This window comes from Lacerta agilis, chromosome 14, assembly GCF_009819535.1.
Source record: "Lacerta agilis isolate rLacAgi1 chromosome 14, rLacAgi1.pri, whole genome shotgun sequence".
NCBI lineage: Eukaryota > Metazoa > Chordata > Lepidosauria > Squamata > Lacertidae > Lacerta > Lacerta agilis.
In genome coordinates this window covers 33,917,129-33,933,835 of record NC_046325.1, presented here as the reverse complement: position 1 = coordinate 33,933,835, position 16,707 = coordinate 33,917,129, and the positions used below count along the sequence as shown (strand labels likewise).

The window sequence follows — 16,707 nt, the reverse complement described above, 5'->3', positions numbered from 1 at the left end:
CGGCTCCCTTTCCTTAAGAAGCTGTAGAAATGTGAGTTGAACCCCATTAAAACGGGGCTTTTCCTCTTTGCTTTGCAAAAGAAGCTTTGCTTTTCCCCCTTTGCAAAAAAGCTGCACAAATCTGAGCTGATCTAAAAAAACAGGGCTTTTCCCTTTGCAAAAAAGCTGCAAAACTTTGAGCTGATCCTTAAAAAAACAGGGCTTTCCCCTTTGCAAAAAAAGCTGTACAAATTTGAGCTGATCCTCAAAAAAACAGGGCTTTTAGAGGAGGAAAACCAGAAAATATTTTTTTTCTTGTTTCCTCCTCTAAAAACGAGGTGCACCCTATGGTCCAGTGCACCCTATGGAGCAAAAAAATACGGTACTTCCAGCTTTGCAGTGTTTGGGTTCCAAGTTGTTTGAGTACCAAGATACCACTGTATGCGTATGCACTATGTCTTTAAAAAGACATTCAAAGCACATCCTTTCCCTCAAAGAATTCTGGGCCCTGTAGTTCACCCCTCACAGAGTTACAATTCCCCGTTACCCTGAACAAACTACAGGGCCCAGAATTCCTTGGGGAGAGGGAAAGCATGCTTTGAGTGTGCTGTAAAGGTTTACTGTGTACGCAGCCAACATTAATAGTTCACTAGAGTTTTATTTTTATTTTTCAGGTCTTTGCCAAGAAAAGTTGGACTACATTACTGCCACAGTGGACATGTTGGGAAAGTGACCTCTTTTCGATTTTGTCCAGTTTCCTTTTCCACAGACAGATGTGAACCTGCGTTGCCCACAGAAGCCCTTTCTGGAGCCCTTTCTGTCTTCTTCAGTTCAAGCAGATAATTAGAATTTATATGAAGTGAAAACTGCATTTTGTCGCTTGTTTTATCCCCCCCCTTTTCAGGTTATTAGATCTGAAATCATATCCAATGGGGCTTATTTTCCATAACGGGAATAAGAAATCCCTGACCTAACTAGATGATGTCGGCCATGTGTTTGACAGCTGCAAAACAACAACAACACAAATTCCATGCTAGAAATCATTAGGAAAAGTATTTAAAACGCTTATCAGAATAAGGATGAGTCTGCTTTAGACTCTGGATTTGATGGTGGTGGGCTCTTTAGATGCTAACCTGGGTTACTCTGTTTCCTTCAAAATGTGGCAAGATAATAATAATAATAATAATAATAATAATAATAATAATAATAATATATTCATACCCCGCCCATCTGGCCAGGTTTCCCCAGCCACTCTGGGCTGCTCCCAACAGAATATTAAAAATACGATTAAACATCACACATTAAAAACTTCCCTAAAAAGGGCTGCCTGCAGGTGTCTTCTGAAAGTCAGTTTGCACCCTCCTCATCGAGATAAGGGGGTTCCTGGCCTTTTGCCCCACAATTGTGGCTTAGGGTGGCTATTTTACAGCCCTCTCTCACACACACCAGTGTCAAATGAGGATGCAGGTATGGATAGACAATGCCATTGACAATACATACAATGGAACGTTGGTTCTCAAACGGCTTAGTTGATGAACAAATCGGCTCCCGGATGCCGAAAACCTGGGAGCGTCCTGGTTTTCTAGTGTTTTTCGGAAGCCGAATGTCCGATACAGCTTCCACTTGAGTGCAGGAAGCTCCTGCAGCCAATCGGAAGCCGCACCTTGGTTTTCGAAAGGTTTTGGGAGTCGAACAGACTTCCAGAACAGATTAAGTTCGAGAGCCAAGGTTCCACTTTATATGTACGGGTGCAAATCCGGAAATAAATGCTATAATGTACAGTCCTTCTCCCGATCCTGAGAGCAGGAGACCTGCTAACTCTCTGATGGGTCGTTCCTTGGGGTTCTTTATCTCCGAACTGGAGATGGACAGTTCTTATTTTACTGTATTTATTATTTTATAAAAACCTATACACCGCTCGACCGTGAACAAACAAACAAACAAACAAACCCTCAAAGCGGTTTTTCCAAAAGGTAAAACAACAAAAAACGAGAAAACCTTACAACCCTACTTTCAGAGAATCTTAGAATCGTAGCGTTGGAAGGGACCCCTGAGGGTCATCTAGCTCAGCCCCCGCAATGCAGGAATCTCAGCTAAAGAATCCATGACAGATGGCCATCCAACCTCTGAGGAAGGGGCGGGGAGTATCCACTGTTCCACTGTTGAACCCCGTTCCACTGTTGAACAGCTCTTACTTTAAAACATACAAAGTTAAAAAAAAATTTTTTAAGGTTAAAATTAACTAAAGAAGACTGTTTTTAGCAGGCGGCAATTTTTCAATAGGCAGGGAGTTCCAAAGTTCTTCTCAGGACTGTCCCCATGTAAAAGCAGCAGAATCGCCCTATCCGCTCAAGAGCGCCTTAAGCTGCGGTCCAGACGCTTTGTGAATTGTTTTTTTGGGGGGGTACCCAGTGCTTTTTTCCAGGGGTGGGGCAGAGGGGTATGCGTACCCCTAAACAGTGTTTTTTCGGGGGGGGGGTACGCATACCCCTAAACATTTTGTGAATCTAAGTTTGGCCTCATTGAGGGGCAGGATTTCAATATGAGTAGGAAAATGAGAGTACCCCTAAAAAATTTTTTAAAGAAAAAATGCACTGCCCCTAAACATTTTGTGAATCTTTGTCCTTTTGTCCATTGACTGTGTTTATTTCCCCCGATTTGAACTATGAAGTGGTGATTTTCTTGAATCAAAATGAGAGTACCTCTAAACATTTTTTTAAAGGAAAAAAAATTGGGTAGAAACCCCCCTTTTGCACAAATAAAGGCTGGTGGGACCCAGAGAAATCACGTTTGCCGGGAGCGTCGCCCTTTTAAGGAGGCGCTGCCCCCTATCGGCCGCTCCGAGGAGCGACGCGAGCCAGTCCTGAGCCTCGCTTCGCCAGATCCAGAGCAGCGGAAATTCGCAGCGGCTTCGGAGCGCGGCGACTCCATCCATCCATCCCATCTCCCACCCCAGCCTCGCTCGCTCGCTCGCTCGCTCCTCCGGCGTCTCCGTCGCCTGTGCACCGAAGCAGGTGAGCGGCGGCCGCGTTCCTTTCCCTCTTTCCCTCCCCTATTCATTCACGCCGTTCCCCCCTCCTACACGCCACGGAGCGTGTTTAATCAGAGCGCGCCTAACAACGTGGGAGTTTCCGCGGCCGGCTTTGCCCCCCCTGCCGAGGCTTTGATCTTCCTCCCCTCGACGGCGGAGGGGGGCTCTTGTCCATTCTACCCCCGCCCACGCCTCCTCTAAACACACACACACAAACACACACACACACAAAAACACACCGGTCAGTTCCAACGCCATCCTTTTCATGCTTGCATTCCGCGACTCTTCCCCCCCCCCAACCTTCGGATTTGTAACACCCCCAAACCCCGCTCTTGTGTGGCATTCATCTTTGATGGCGAAGACGTGCCTCTTCATCTTAAAGCTCTCGCCGACCACCCCACCCACCCCCTGCTTCTTGCCACTAGGTCGCAGCGCAGGGACGCCTCTCACCCCCTCCAAACCCCTTTATGATCTGAGTATTTGCAATGGGTGCCTTTCCTCTTCATTGCATCCTCCGCCCCGCCCCCGCCCCCCACTCTTGCCTTACTCCCTGCTTTTGATGATGGCTGCTGCTGCACGCGTGGGGATTCGGCGTTGCCGTTCTTTCCCCACCCCGGAACAGGAGTGTGATGCCCTGGATGCTATCGACGGCTTTTAATCCTGTTTCTCTTTAATTATTTTTATTATTATTAATTAAATTTGTATACCGCCCCTATACCCCCCCCCATCCCCCGCAGGACATATTGATTGGTGGATTGCATTTGATCCCGTCCTTTTTCTCTCCATGGAGCTCAAAGGGGTCATATATAGTTCTTCTCTCTCCCCTCATTTAATCCCCACAACAACCCTGTGAGGGAGGCCGCGAGCGAGCGAGCTTCACTGCCGAGTGGGGATTTGAACCCTGGCCTCCTAGGTCCTAGTCCGACACTCTTAACCCCTATGCCATGCTGGCTCCAGTAGACCTGCCCTTACCCCAGAAGTAAGTCCCACATGGTTTATTCCCAAGCAAGCTGGTAGAGCATTGCAGCCGCCGTTTTTTTCGGATTCCTTCCCCTATCCTCCAGTCACGTTTTTTGTTGCGTTTGGGTGAAGCTTGAAAAGTGGGGTCCCTCTTCTCATTCTGTTCTGGCAGCGAGGAAGGGGATAAATTTCACAGGCTTGTAGAGATAAAAAGGGACCATGAGGGTCATCTAGTCCAACCCCTTGCAATGCAGGACTGCTTTTGCCCTAGAGGGACTTGAACCCACGACCCTGAGATTAAACGTCTTATGCTCTACCAGATGAGCTATCCCAGTGTATATACATCACCACAGCCTGTTGGTTTAGAATTGTGAACCCTGGAAAATCAAAGGACCTGAAAATCTGTACATCTCTAAACCAGGCAGAGGCAACAAATTCAGTTTTTTTGTTTTAAAAAAGCCCTAGCTAAGGGAGTAGCACTTGAGAGCCATGATGCCTAAGAGTGCTCCTTTTTTATCCCCCCTCCCTGCCATTTATGTTATTGTTACAATAAAGAAACATGTCATCTGTCATGGATGTGTTAGTTGAGATTCCTGCATTGCAGGGGGTTGGGCTTGATGACCCCTGGGTTCCCTTCCAGCTCCATAATTCTTCGATTCTATGTCCAATGCAACATTCTTGTGAGTCTTTCAGCATAGAAACTGTTCTATAGAATACAGTTCTACTGAGTTCAATTGTGCTCCTTTTAATTTTTAACCCCATCCTTATCCAAGGAAATTTATTATTATTATTATTATTATTATTATTATTCGTTTCATTTCTATACCACCATATATTTTAAAGAAAAAAGGGTGACGTATGCAGTTCTCTCCTCCCTGGTTTATCCTCACAACAACCCTGGGAGGTAGGTTAGGTAGAGAGAGAGGCAGAGACAAGAGGCAGGCAGACAGAGAGGCAGAAAGAGAGATTGGCCCAATCGCCCAATGTCTCCTAGTGAACTTAAATGACTGAGTGAGGATTTGAACCCAGGTCTTTCCAGTTCTGGGGCGGATTCACACCATGCATCTAAAGCACATGAACAACCCTCCACCCCCCAAAAAATCCTAGGAACGGGGTGGGGGGGATGGAATTTTGGTAATACAGCACACTCCCCTCTCTCACCTTCCATTCTGCGCATGATCTCAGTGCCCTGTGCGGGGGAACTGAACCTGGCGCTGCTGGGAACTACAGTTCCCTGAATTCTTGTGGGGTAGCCATCTGCGTTAAATGTGTGTTGGATGTGCTTTAAATGTACAGCAAGGTGTAAATAGGCCTCTAGTCTGTCACACAAACCACTCTGCTGCCCTGGTTCTTGCTGGTGAGGGTGCCATCATGCCAGTATCATACTTACTACTGTATCTGGGTCTGGACAGGAACCTGTTGTCCACTAGATGCCCTTACTGCATTCTCCAACTCCAGGCGTCAGCAAACTTTTTCAGCAGGGGGCCGGCCCACTGTCCCTTGTGGGGGGCCGGACTATATTTTGGGGAAAAATAATGAATGAATTCCTGTGCCCCACAAATAACCCAGAGATGCATTTTAAATAAAAGCACACATTCCACTCATGTAAAATCACGCTGATTCCTGGACCGTCTGTGGGCCGGATTTAGAAGGTGATTGGGCCGGATCCGCCCCCTGGATTTGCCTACCCATGGGTTTGCCTACCCATGTCCAACTCCCATGTGCCCCAGTGAGCATGGCCATTGGTAAGGAATGATGGGAAACAATAGTCTGCGGACATATGTGTGAGATTAGCACACCTTCGCCAGGTAGATGCAGGAGAGGCAAAGAGGAAAGAACTGGGTTGGTGCAACTCTAAAGCAGGAGAGGGGAACCTGTGGCCCACCAGCGCTCTCTAGGTGGCCCTCAGATCTCCCCCCCCTCAGGTTACACCCCTCACTGGTCCTGATTTGCACCCCCAAATATTTTTCCCTAGTTAGAATGAAAGAGGCGCATGCGACTGTGTGTAGAAAGGAGCCTACTTACATGGGTAAAAATTGCAATTATTACTCCACCCACTTTTGGTCCTGGCCCCACCCACCACTGATAATGTGGCCCCCAAACGGTTGCCCAGAAGGGGCACGTGGCCCTTCAGCTGAAATCGGTTCCCCACCTCTGGTCTTGACACGACAAACTTCACCTGCCAAAATTCCCTCTTCTGCACAATTTTTAAAGTTACAGATGCCCTAGCCCCCTGTTGTGGTCCAGGCACAGACATTGCATACTTTTAGAAAGTTAATTAGCGAAACACAGCATTACTAGGAACCACCCCTAGGATTTTGTGTTTATTTTTGATTTGTCAGGGTTCTAACACAGTAGAAAATAAAGCGCGTCTTGCCTTGTGGGCAGAAAGTCTTTAGTTTTTAATAAAAGAAAGGTAAAGGACCACTGACAGTTACCGTATTTTTCGCTCCATAGGACGCACTGGACCATAGGGCGCACCTCATTTTTAGAGGAGGAAACCCAGGAAAAAAACATTTTTCTGGTTTTCCTCCTCTAAAAGCCCTGTTTGTTTGTTTTTTTGAGGATCAGCTAAAAGTTTTGCAGCTATTTTGCAAAGGGAAAAGCCCTGGCTTTTTTGAGGATCAGCTGAAAGTTTTGCAGCTGTTTTTGCAAAGGCAAAAGGCCTTTTTTTAGGATCAGCTAAAGGCTTTGCAGCTTTTTTGCAAAGGGAAAAGCCCTGTTTTGTTTTTTGGTTTTTTTTTTTGAGGATCAGCTAAAGGTTTTGCAGCTTTTTTTGCAAAGGGGGAAAAGCAAAGCTCCTTTTGCAAAGGGGGAAAAGCAAAGAGGAAAAGCCCCATTTTTATGGGGTTTAACTCACATTTCTGAAAAATCTTTAGGAAAAGGAGCCATTTCTACTGTTTCCAGACAGATAATCTAATCAGCCAGTCACATGTCCTGGGGAAACAAACAACCTCCCTCTGCAGCACATTCAACAAAGGAGGGCGTGGCAAGAGGGTGTGGCTGAAAGGGAGCCTGGACTCTTATCTCTCTCCCGATCTCTTTCTGATCAGCTGCTGAGCGGGGTCCTTTCAACACTCCCTTTTCTCTTTGTAAAATAAAAAGCACAATCTGCTTTTGGCTCCTGGGCAATTTAGCTCCAGGGACCACCATTCGCTCCATAAGACGCACAGGTATTTCCCCTTACTTTTTAGGAGGGAAAAAGTGCGTCTTATGGAGCAAAAAATACGGTAAGTCCAGTCATGGACGACTCTGGGGTTGCAGCGCTCATCTCGCTTTACAGGCTGAGGAAGCCGGCGTTTGTCCGCAGACAGTTTTTCTGGGTCATGTGGCCAGCATGACTAAGCCGCTTCTGGCGAACCAGAGCAGTGCATGGAAACGCCGTTTACCTTCCCACCAGAGCGGTACCTATTTATCTACTTGCACTTCGTGCTTTCGAACTGCTATGTTGGTAGGAGCTGGGACCGAGCAATGGGAGCTCACCCCGTCGCGGGGATTCAAACCGCCAACCTTCTGATCGGCAAGCCCAAGAAGCTCAGTGGTTTAGACCACAGCGCCGCCCGCGCCCCATGTTTTTAAATAAATAGTTTTTACGAACTATTATTTAATTCAGAATAGCTTATATAGCTTAGTGTATAACTCAGCTGGTAAAACATGGGGCTCTTAATCTCAGGGTTGTGGGTTCGAGCACCGTGTTGGGCAAAAGATTGCAGGGGCTGGACTAGATGACCCCTGGGGTCCCTTCCAACTTCTATGCTTCTATAATACACAAAAGTGATTTACCTCAATTTCTGCATTCTAGAGGTGAAAAGGGTTGGAGCGGGGCAGGGGCAACTCCCTTAGAGTTTGATGGAAATCAAAGCTAATATTCTCATTGCAGTTTCAAGATTTATAGCTATAGGAATGGTTGGACTGGGTGGGGGCTGTGGCGGGAGAGAGATGAGTTGCCCGTTGACACATAAAACGATTACTTAAGAATTCCCATGGATAAGAGGACTTTAAAAGGGGGGGGGAAGCAACCATTTAAGTGTGGTGTTAACAAAAGTGGGAAAATAATGGAAACTCAAGCTCAGTGGTTCTTTCTTTTAAGGTTTCAGTTTATCCTTTTTATTAAAAACATTAAATAATCATTAATAAAATAAGAATTTCAAGTAGACCTTATTTGCAGTTACAAAGAACTACATTGCACTAACTCAGGCGGTTTATATTTAAGCCTCAAAACATTTTTGCATATTTATTATTATTATTAGTGAAAGGAAAAACATGATGTATCCTTGGGGTATAAACACCAGGGATCATTTCATTCTAGGTTACAGGTTCTTTTTTTTAAAAAAAATGCGTACGAAATTTTATTTCAGCTGTGCTCTGCTCATCCTCAAAATGGCTCTCTCCGTGGTACCGCTTCCTCCCGTTTCGAAAACCGCTGACAATAAAGAGGGCATTTGTGTGTTTTCTTTGAAAACAAAGAGCAGCAAACATTGAGCTTTCCAGCAGGCTGACTGGAGCGGGGTCTTACATAAGGGGAAATGTGGTGATAGGCTGGCGGCACAGAGCAGCTCACCAGCCTGCGATTTCCCCATTCCCCCTCCCCTCCCTCAACCCCATGGCAGGTCCTAGCTTGTCACGTGAAATCGGGCTCCTATAATCCAGAACGCTTTTGCTTTTGAATGGAGGATGTTGGAACCCTTTTCAGCTGCTGGGGAGGAAAAAAAACAAAAACGGAGCAGGCTGCTGAGTGAGTAGGTAGGATATGTGTCTGTGTGTGTATGAGAGAGAGAGAGAGGGGGGAGGAAGAGAGCTGTTTTACGATGAGATTGATGCTCCCCAAAGACCATGGCTGCGTAGGCACTAACCTGCTCTTGCAGCACAAAAATGTCCTTTCCCCCTCAATCCGGAATCGTGCACGCTCATCCTCGGCGCGCTGCTTCCAGCCTAGACTGAGTCTGGATCCTGCCATCGCCAAGGTTTGGGGTGGATTCAAGTTGCAAGAAAGGAGATTCCGACCAACTCCCAGGGAGAACTTTCTGGTGGTGGAAGCTGTTGGACAGTGGAACGGACTCCCTCCAAAACTGGTGACTTCACTGGTTTGTTTGTTTTTTTTATAGCAGAGGTTGGAAGACCATCTGTCACGGATGCTTAAGTTTGAAATTCCTGCATTGCCAGGGGTTGGACTTGATGACTTAGAGGGTCCCTTGCAACTCAATAGTTCTATGATTCCTTGATTTAGAAGGTGATTGGGCCCCCAGGCCTTAGTTTGCCTGAGGAGTCATTTGGCACCTTATATATCTGAGTTTCAACAACAACAACAACAACAACAACAACAACAACAACAATAATTTATTGATACCCTCCCCCATCTGGCATGGGTTTCCCTAGCCACTCTGGGCGGCTCCAAACAGAATATTAAAAACACGATAAAACATCAAACATTAAAAACTTCCCTAAACAGGGCTGCCTTCAGATGTCTTCTAAAAGTCAGATAGCTGTCCATTTCCTTTTTTTAAAAAAAATATAAATCTTTATTATGATTTTTAAAATAGAAATATATACAAATATTGAACATAAATAAAGAAATAATAACAACACCAGATCGAAAGAGAAGAAAGAAAGGAAAAGGAAAAGAAAAAAGAAAAAAGAAGAAAGTGGAAGAAAGGAAAAAGAAGGAATGAATAAGGAAAAATAAAACAGATTTATACATTCAAAATTACTTCTACTGCTTATACAACGATTCATTTTCTAATTTCCACATCATTCCATCTGTCATTTTTAAACAATCAACATACTTATATATACAAAAATTTCCAAATCTCTTCCAAACCTTTCGATATTTACTTATGCTTACTCTAAACATAACCAAATTCTCTCATTCATTTCCTTGACATCTGATAGGAGGGCGTTCCACAGGGCGGGCACCACCACCGAGAAGGCCCTCTGCCTTGTTCCCTGCAACCTCACTTCTCACAGTGATGGAACTGCCAGAAAGCCATCGAAGCTGGACCTCAGTGTCTGGGCTGAACGATGGGGGGTGGAGACGCTTCTTCAGGTATACATGTGCTGAGGTCCCTGTCTTTCACACTGTCTTTCGCTGCCCTGATTTCCAGCTAGCCTCCTTGCCAGCTCAGCAACCCGCAGGCTCTCTCTCCATGCTCTCATCTCAACAATAAATTCCATCTCTTGTTAGATCAGAGATGGGCAATCTTTGGTCCTGGAAGCTGAATGTGGCCCCCGGGTCTCTCTGTCTGGCCCTTGGGAAATACCCCAGGCTATATTTTCCCTAGCATTACTCCATACCCTCTTTGAGTGCTTTTGCCTAGCTAGCAGAATGCACCTTTGACCTGCCATAAAAAATGTTTCTTGTTCGGCTGGCTAGAAGATGGAAAGATGATGTGAGCTGATGTGTACTGGATGTAGAAACCTTTCGATTCTGTGTGTGCCTGTCACATAGCCTGCTTGACAAAGGTACTTCCTGCAGCCAACCTGTTTCTTTCTATCCCTTCCTCCAGGGATGCCTTTGCCACTGATCGTGAATAGCCAACTGATTTTATTTACAGGTGAAACTCGAAAAATTAGAATATCGTGGAAATTCCATTTATGTAAGCAATTGTTTTCATTACCTACTGGAGTTTAATATATGAGATAGACTCATGACATGCAAAGCGAGGTATGTCAAGCCTTTGCTTGTTGTAATTGTGGTGATTATGGCGTGCAGCTGATGAAAACCCCAAAGTTGAAATTGTTAATTTGGGGTTCTCATCAGCTGTACGCCATAATCATCACAATTATAACAAATAAAGGCTTGACATATCTCGCTTTGCACGCCATGAGTCTATCTCATATATTAGTTTCACCTTTTAAGCTGAATTACTGAAAGAAATGAACCTTTCTACAATATTCTAATTTTTCGAGTTTCAGCTGTATGCACTTGCAAGAATTTTAGAAGAAAGTAGACCTTCACTTCCAGCTCCAGACTGATTAAAACGTTCTATTGCAGTCAACTTCCATGATCGGACTACAGTCATACCTTGGTTCTCAAACGCCTTGGTACTCGGATGTTTTGGCTCCCGAACGCCGCAAACCTGGAAGTGAGTGTTCCGGTTTGCTAACATTTTTCAGAAGCCAAACATTCAACATGGTTTCTGCCGCTTCCAATTGAGTGCAGGAAATTCCTGCAGCCAATCAGAAGCCGTGCCTTGGGTTTTTGAGTGTTTTTGGAAGTCGAACGGACTTCCGGAACGGATTACGTTCGAGGACCAAGGTACGGCTGTATTTATGTGTAGCCCAGATCATCAAATCAGTGCAGAAAAAGTGTTCTAGAAGTTTCCTGGCTGCCTCTGTTGCCAGAAAAAAACATTTTTGTGCTTTGCTTTACAGTTTTTCCCATTGAGATTTTAAGATTTTATAAAACTGGCATCTTTAAAATGCTTACAAAACATTTGTGAAATGTTTGTAACCTTTTTAGCTACTTAGTTCAGGCATCAAGGATGGAAAAATTCCTGCTCAAGTTATTCATGCAGTCTTTAGACTACAGATCCATGATGCAGTGTAACTGGAAACAGAATATGCATGTGTGATTATATCTGAGGCCTGGCTGTAAAGGAAGCAATCCTCTGATAGCTCAAGGCCAAAGATCAAACAGGGTTTCCAAAAGTAATCCATTGTGCTTCCCACCCCCACTAGATCAAAAGACAAAATTCCTCCTTGCGGGTTTCAATATCCCTAATTTAAGTGGCTGAGGGTAGCATTCAGGAAATGTTCATCAGGGTCCTGCCTTGGAATCTGCTAACCTAGGAAGCTGTGAGTAAGGAGGTGATATAAGTGCCTCTGGTCATGTGCAGAGAGCTACCAAGTAACTACAGATCACATTGCAGACACCTGGGAATAGTGGACAGATTACTTGATCCCCCGAACCTCTTTATTTTTAGGAGATAGGCATTGAAATGGAATGTGTTCTTTGCTTTCTTGAGCTTGGGAGTCGTCGACATAGAATTACGGACTTGAAGAGTTGGAAGGGACCACAAGGATCATCCAGTCCACCCCCTGCAATGCAGGAATGCTTTTGCCCAATGTGGGACTCGAACCCATGACCCTGAGATTAAGAGTCTCATGTTCTTCCGACTGAGCTGTGCCCCCATTTTCCTTTCTGCCCTGACAGTTTATTTTCATTGCTGGGGCTCTCTCACTCCGTGACAGACCCCGCAGTAGGCTGCCCTGAAGTCCCCTTGTGTCAGGCTTCAGGTAATCGGCTTCCTCCCCCCCCCCCCCCCGTGGCAGTAGATAAGCAGAAAAAAGCAAAAGGAGTCTTCTTACCAGTTAGAAACTTTAATAACCACAGTGAGAGAACAAAGAACATGTATCCTAGAAATGGCGGTGCTCCCAATTAAGATTCTCACCCTCTTCCGTCCCTATTAATCCACGTCACTTGTACGTTTTGTAATCTGAGTTTGTACCCTCTGTGCTTTCTGTTCTGCCACTTTCTGAGCTCTCCAAGACTTTGGAGAACTAGGGTGGATGCTGTCCAGAGACAGTGAATCTGTTAACCCTCTCTCTCCCAGTGTTTCTTCTCCTAGCTGTTCCCAATCCAGTATTTCCCAGCTTCTGCCTTCTGAACTATGCCCCTCTGCAAACCACTGTTCCAAATCTATTCTGTCCTCCTGGGAAGATTCAGGATCCGGATCAGGAGCAGGGGGAGGCTCCCACCATTCTTCCTCAGTTTAGCCCTCCTCAGCACGGTCCCTGACACCTTGCCTCTCTGGAACGGGATGCAAGCCGATATGGCAAGAGGGAAGCTGGGAATTCTGAAAACCTTATTCTCTTCCTTCAACAGCCACATTCTGCTCTCTCTTGAAGTCAGGGCCAGCTCTGGAGGGGGGCATTTGCCAGAGCTCAGTTGGTAGAGCATGACTCTCAAGGTTGTGGGTTCGAGCTCCATGTTGGGCAAAAGCTTCCCGCATGGCAGGGGGTTGGACTAGATGACTCTTGTGGTCCCTTCCAACTCTACAATATGGAGAAGCTCCAAAACGAGTGGGGCTCCTGAAAGCAGCTCACCATTTCAGCTTTGCACAGAGTATCCCAATCAGATGAGACGCAGCCCGAGAGAATTCTCATTTTGCACATCCAACTTCTTCCAGTTTAGCTGGGTCCTGTTGAAAAGACGTATGCTTGACTCCCTCCCTCCCAGATTCTGGATCCGGGTCTGCCTTCGGGCCCCACCAAACATCTATGAGTCCATTAGCAAAAGGGATGTGACTCCTCCGTCCCCAGTGTTGTATTGATCCCTCGGTTATTGATGGAGCCACAGCTCGTGGGCATGTTGGCTGTGTGATGGATTATTTCCCCCTGCTGCCAGAAGACCAGGTTGAGATTTCTCTTGCGAGCTGTCAGAGATGGCTGCATTAATAATGGAATGTCTTAGGGGTGACCGGCCAGGGCAATTTCCTTGGCTTGCGTTTTTATTTATTTTTTAAGTGGCTTGCTTGGACAGAGAAGCCTGCAAATTGTGTGGCTTCTGTTTGCTGAAACCCCGCAAGGTGTAGAAGTAAAACCTGAAGCTCAGGAGAAGCTCATCATTGCAGCCCCCATAGCCCCCAAATGCCAGCAACTATGTTGATCATATGTAATACAAATTGGGATTTTCAAATGTTAGAATCATAGAATCATAGAGTTGGAAGAGACCACAAGGGCCATCCAGTCCAACCCCCTGCCAAGCAGGAAACACCAACAAAGCATTCCTGACAGATGGCTGTCAAGCCTCCGCTTAAAGACCTCCAAAGAAGGAGACTCCACCACACTCCTTGGTAGCAAATTCCACTGCCGAACAGCTCTCACTGTCAGGAAGTTCTTCCTAATGTTTAGGTGGAATCTTCTTTCTTGTAGTTTGAATCCATTGCCCCATGTCCGCTTCTCTGGAGCAGCAGAAAACAACCTTTCACCCTCCTCTATATGACATCCTTTTATATATTTGAACATGGCTATCATATCACCCCTTAACCTTCTCTTCTCCAGGCTAAACATACCCAAGCTCCCTAAGCCATTCCTCATAAGGCATTGTTTCCAGGCCTTTGACCATTTTGGTTGCCCTCTTCTGGACACGTTCCAGCTTGTCAGTATCCTTCTTGAACTGTGGTGTCCAGAACTGGACACAGTATTCCAGGTGAGGTCTGACCAGAGCAGAATATGGTGGTACTATTACCTCTCTTGATCTAGACGCTTGATCTGTACTACATCCTTCATCATCCCCGACCATTGGTTGTGCTGACTGGGGCTGATGGGAGTTGGAGTGCAGTGACAGCAGGAGGGCCACAGGTTCCCCTTTCCAGATATAAATCTGAAAGAGTAGTACCTGCTCCCCAGTTTATTATGTTCCGCTAACAGTTACAGGATGGCGAGTTGGCAAAGGGCGATGCAGTGTTTAACATGTGTCACTTTGGGGGAAGCTGGGCTCATGTGCCTTGATCAGCCCTAGTTGTGGAATATTATCCTGACAGTGAAGGGGTTGGGAATCTTTTTAGGTTCCCTCATGGTCCTCCCGGGACCACAGTACCTCAAGGACTAGCCTCTCCCCATGTGAACTGACCTGGACTCTGCAATCATCCTCTGAGACCCTTCTTCATGTGCCTCCTCCATGAGAGGTTCAGAGGGTGGCAACACAAGAGCAGGGCCTTTTCTGCAGTGGCCCCCCATTTGTGGTGTGCTCTCCACAGGGAGTCCTCCTTACTGTTGGGAGGGGGGGCGAGATTCAATTCAGTTTGCATTCAACTGCAAACAATTCAGATAATTTGCAAACGGATGCAGAAATGTGGAGAACTGAACTTGAGATTGGAAAAAAGAGAAACCAAGTCGGCAGAATAAATAATAATAATAATAATAATAATAATAATAATAATAATAATAATAATTTATTATTTATACCCCACCCATCTGGCTGGGTTTCCCAAGCCACTCTGGGCGGCTTCCAACAAAATATTAAAATAAAATATTCTATTGAACATTAAAAGCTTCCCTAAACAGGGTTGCCTTCAGATATCTTCTAAAAGTCTGGTAGTTGTTTTTCTCTTTGACATCTGGCGGGAGGGTGTTCCACAGGGCGGGTGCCACTACTGAGAAGGCCCTCTGCCTGGTTCCCTGTAACTTGGCTTCTTCCAACGAGGGAACCACCAGAAGGCCCTCAGAGCTGGACCTCAGTGTCCGGGCAGAGCGATGGGGTGGAGACGCTCCTTCAGGTATATTGGGCTGAGGCCGTTTAGGGCTTTAAAGGTCAGCACCAACCCTTTGAATTGTGCTCGGAAACATACTGGGAGCCAATGTAGGTCTTTCAAGACCAGTGTTATGTGGTCTCGGCGGCCACTCCCAATCACCAGTCTAGCTGCTGCATTCTGGATTAGTTGTAGTTTCTGGGTCACCTTCAAAGGTAGCCCCACATAGAGCACATTGCAGTAGTCCAAGCGAGAGATAACTAGAGCATGCACCACTCTGGCGAGACAGTCCACGGGCAGGTGGGGTCTCAGCCTGCGTACCAAATGGAGCTGATAAACAGCTGCCCTGGACTGGACACAGAATTGACCTGTGCCTCCACGGACAGCTGTGAGTCCAAAATGACTCCCAGGCTGCACCCCTGGTCCTTCAGGGGCACAGTTACACCATTCAGGACCAGGGAGTCCTCCACACCTGCCCAACTCCTGCCCCCCCAAAACAGTACTTCTGTCTTGTCAGGATTCAACCTCAATCTGTTAGCCGCCATCCATCCTCCAACTGCCTCCAGACTACCCCTTGCCTAGAGATGGCGTGTGGTCTCCTCTGGGGGGTGGGCCCCCACAGAGGCAGTGTCCCCAGTGTTATACTTCAAAGGATGTGTAAGTCTGGAAATGGATTTTTGCTGTTCATATTTTAATCCAAATGGGAAGACTATCTTGGAGGGCATCTAATGCTCACCTCTTCTAGGAGGCAAGCACTGCCAAGCCCACAAAAACTCATTTCTGGACCTGATCCTAGAGAACAATTAGGCAATTCATTTGAACCATGGGCCTCCCGGATCCAAATCCAGCACCGTTATTGTACCCCAGCCTCCCCACTCTGGTGCCTTCCGTTTGCCGTCAGACTACAACTCCCATCATCCCTGACCATTGGCCAGCTGGGAGCTGGAATCCAAGAATATCTCGAGGGCAGCATGTTGGTGCAGGCTGCTCAACCCCTTGTAGCAACCTGGTTTTCTTCTGTTTGTAAATAGGTAAAGCTGCACAATGTTTGAAAAGCCGCTTCGCCTGCTTATGGTTAGTAGCCAGCTTAGGACTATTTTTATGCTTTGAGTGTGAGCATCTGTTGAGCTGTTCAGCTCCAGTTTCGAGAAGGGAGAGGATGCAACAGATAAAGCCCATCCTGTACAGGGAAAGCACAGGGAGCAGTCCAAGAACTGCCAAGAGATGCAAAAAAGAAAACAATCCAAAAATGATAATAATACACTGGTACCTCGGGTTAAGAACTTAATTCGTTCTGGAGGTCCGTTCTTAACCTGAAACTGTTCTTAACCTGAGGTACCACTTTAGCTAATGGGGCCCCCCGCTGCCGCCGCGTGATTTTTGTTCTCATCCTGAAGCAAAGTTCTTAACCCGAGGTACTATTTCTGGGTTAGCGGAGTCTGTAACCTGAAGCGTCTGTAACCCGAGGTACCACTGTACAGTGAGAAGCGCAGCTGCAGGCAAATCCCCCTCAATGGAGTCGAATGCCTTAACCCGAACATCCTG

The 16,707-nt window shown here is 46.3% G+C and overlaps 1 protein-coding gene across 1 annotated transcript in view; it reads left to right on the top strand.

The window, feature by feature from the left end:
* Positions 1 to 2,932: 2,932 nt before the first annotated feature.
* MPP2 (membrane palmitoylated protein 2) overlaps positions 2,933 to 16,707 on the top strand; it is a 64,896-nt gene continuing 51,121 nt past the window's right edge. The window contains exon 1 of the mRNA XM_033170549.1: positions 2,933 to 2,993. The gene's annotated coding sequence lies outside the window, so the exon portion shown is untranslated. The remainder of the gene's footprint in view (positions 2,994 to 16,707) is intronic.